General features: G+C 37.5%; 1 long non-coding RNA gene across 1 annotated transcript; it reads right to left on the minus strand.

Annotated features, from left to right (window-relative positions):
- Positions 1 to 1,504: 1,504 nt before the first annotated feature.
- LOC125145658 lies at positions 1,505 to 3,266 on the minus strand. Its single transcript, XR_007144063.1, has 2 exons — positions 2,298 to 3,266; positions 1,505 to 2,124 (listed from the first exon to the last, which is right to left on the minus strand). It is a non-coding gene; the product is annotated as an uncharacterized LOC125145658 (long non-coding RNA).
- Between the last annotated feature and the right edge of the window lie 204 nt (positions 3,267 to 3,470).

The following is a 3,470-nucleotide window of genomic DNA, read 5'->3' on the forward strand; positions in this document are numbered from 1 at the left end:
TTTTATCTACAAATTTATGGCTTCATCTACAAATTTATGAGTGAAAATTGGCTTTATTGGTTGTGCCATGGAGTCACCTGTCATAGAGAAGAGAACATAACATTATTATGTTATGTTCTCTTCTCTATGACAGGTGACTCCATGGCACAACCAATAAAGCCACTTTTCACTTTTAAACTCAGACTACCATTCAGATTCATAATATTATTAGCCTTTACATGATTAAGACAAAGTTATATAACTCAGAATCACATTCTGATTATCACTCACTATTTACCATTACCACTAATGTTTCTGAATTTAAATGTGAACTCACATAGTGAAAGCCACAGGCACATCAGTATAACAGTGAACATGATGAATGGTGATGAATGGTGTTGCCAAATGAAAAGGTCTCTCTGTATTATATGAACATCATAAAGGTTCATGAAGCTCCACCCCAAAGCATTACATGACACCTCCTGTTCTTCTGACAGTTTCTTGACTTGCTGCAGTCCACCTAGTCACCTACAAAACAAGTGATATATCCACAATAATATAAAAAAGTAATAAGAAAAGAGATTGTTTTAAAATATTTCTCATCTTGTTCACTTTTTTAATTGAAATGTTCTTGAGACTATATATCACAAATCTAAAAAAAAGTAACACGTCAGTTAAATTATTACTAAACATTAATGAAGGATTCATCTCTTTTGCTGAAATCTCTCAATTAGTTATTTTGAAAAGCAAAATTGTTGGAATAACAGACACTATCACTTTCTTCTGACATCTTTTAATTTAATTCCAGCCCCTAATAATAATAATAATAATAATAATAATAATAATAATAATAATAAGTTTATTGACACAAGAAATCTAAAATGCATACATTCATGTGGAAATCACTGATCATGCTATTGTACTTGATAGGACAGAGAAATTTGAGTTTTTTGAGAAATTGTTTGAGTTAAGCGAAAAGCCGTCTCCTGGCTCCTGACTTTTCTGGCTCCAGATTATCAATTTGTAGATGTAAATGGTGACTCCATTGTGCACTCATTGAAAGGGTATTATAGCTGCACTGATACAATAAATAATGGACTCAGTGTTTTGTTCACTGTCAGGAATTGACTCCAAAATTTCTCTGTTATTGGAGATGAATTTAAGAAGGTGCAACCTTCCTTTAGCTCACACAGTTTGTGCTTCTCTGACTAGTTTTATGACTGCATCCACATCTTCTACACTGGCGAGGCCATCGTCAACAGCAATTCTTTTTTATGAAGTTGGCTGCTGCAGGACACACCTTCAATGTTCAAGTGGAATGAAGTCTCTGGTATAAGCAGGTGGCAAGTGTTGGGATTTAATGAAGGAGTATGTATGATGGTTGATGCTAACCTGATTTAAAACATATAATCGTGTTCACAGTATTAATGATAAGCTGCCAGATACACTGAAAAGTGCCTGATAATAGTTTGTAGGTTAGCAAAGTAAGTATTACAAAATGATCACACAGGCAGCCATGGAAGAGTATGGTAGAACACAGGTTTATTGAGATGACCTAATCAATATAAATGTAGGAACAACCCGGAGATGGGGATCTGGCAACAGTCGGGGAAGTGTGATTGAGGGAGAGAGGGGAAGGCAGAGGAGGGGAGGAAGAATTAGAAGATGATAGGTCTGGACTAGGATGAGAAAAAGGACCGGGAGTTGAAGAAGTATAGGGAGATACAGGGTTGACTCATACATCATATGCCCCACATGCATAACGATAATTCCATGGGTGAAGGATAGTCTGGGTGCTGCATTCAATGGCAGCAGGAGAGATTATTGGATCAGTTTCAGTAGTAGCATCGCAGTAGAGGGCCTGATGAGAGATGGTAACAAGAGAAATGGTGAAGTTGACGGTGTCAGTGGTGTAAAGACGATCCAAATAGTAGGATAATTCCACAGCCAGAGCAGACAATTGAGAATGCCTGTAGTGGCGTAGACAGCCAGCAGATGTCACTGGAGACATCATTCCATTCGAGTGAGGATAAGGCCTAGGTGGTGAGGATTGATGAGGCCTAGTGTTCCCAGAAGCCTTGGTGTCTGTAGTAGATAAGAAATGTGTAGGAAGATTAAGCAAGGCTTGGACCAGTCTACTCGTGACTAGAACAAAAAAAAAAGTATGATAAATAAGTTGCATAAGTAAGACATAGTAGTAGTAGTATGTAATGTAATAATTTATAATCTAATCAACTGAGACCTAATCATCTGCATGCATGTATAACCTAATCAAATAGAAGAACAGGCACTGAGCATTAGCCATAATTATTCCTTACCTTATGGAGCTGAGAGGAGAAAATGCAGAAAAATAATCCACAAAAAGTACAGGTGAAAACAGGTCCATGCAGACTCACACACACAGACACACACAATGTCTCTTGAGGGTCAGAGAGAGTGAAATGTACAAGTTTCAGGAAGTGTTAGGTTTAAGTAGAAGCAATTTTTTTTATATTTAAATATGGTTTGGTTGGGAAATATTGGGAATTTAAAAGACAGGAAATCCATAAAAGGGCAAAAGAAAAAGAGAGGGGTGTAATAAAAACTACTGAAAATAATGAGGAAATAATGGGAAACGGGGAGGAGTTATGTAAAATAGGTAGGAGTGAAAACGTAAAATTTAGAATGGGAAATTGTCTAAACTATGCAAATTAAGAAAAAGGAGGCGTCTAACAGAACCTGAGCATACGTAAATAGGGACAGGCTGATCGAGACTTTGCTCCCTTAACTGTACCATGCTTGGATGTTGGATTATTTTGCTGATTATAATGCTGAAAAGGAGACTTTCAGAACTTTTCTGTTCTTCTGCTGCAATAAAATCAGGACTTCATTGATCTTATTCAAGCTTGAGAAGTCTATTTTCTTTATTTTGATTTTAACTTGGGTATCAACGAAAACTTAGGCCATGTCCACACTAATCCGGATATATTAGAAAACGGAGTTTACGTCTAAAAACGCTCCGCATCCACATTATCGTTTTCAAATGCTTTCCAAAAGTTGCTCATCCACACTGAAATGTATGAAAATGCTTACATCTCCCTACTGCGCATGAGTAAAGCTTCGACCTGCATCATTTCCGCTAGGCGTTTATTTGCTTTCGACTGCATCACATGACTAAAAATGCATCATAGTATTCAAAGGCCATTTGTCTTCACAATCCACACTAAGACGCGAAGAAGATGTTTTCAAATTTATCCGCTTTGGAGAGCGTCTTCCAACAGCTACTTTTCGTTGACTTAAAACGCTGTCTCAGTGTGGACGAAAGGCTAAAACGGAGAGAAAAATATACATTTTCAAACGAAAACGTATTAGTGTGGACATGGCCTTAGTGGTAATTGACAGACCTCAGGATCCACCCAGCAGATGTGTCGCCTCGGAGGGCAGCTCTGAGTTCTGACACAAACTCTAAGCCCACTGACTCTCTCACTCTGAATAATGGAATCTTTTCCCAT

Source organism: Tachysurus fulvidraco, chromosome 1 (assembly GCF_022655615.1).
Source record: "Tachysurus fulvidraco isolate hzauxx_2018 chromosome 1, HZAU_PFXX_2.0, whole genome shotgun sequence".
Lineage (NCBI taxonomy): Eukaryota > Metazoa > Chordata > Actinopteri > Siluriformes > Bagridae > Tachysurus > Tachysurus fulvidraco.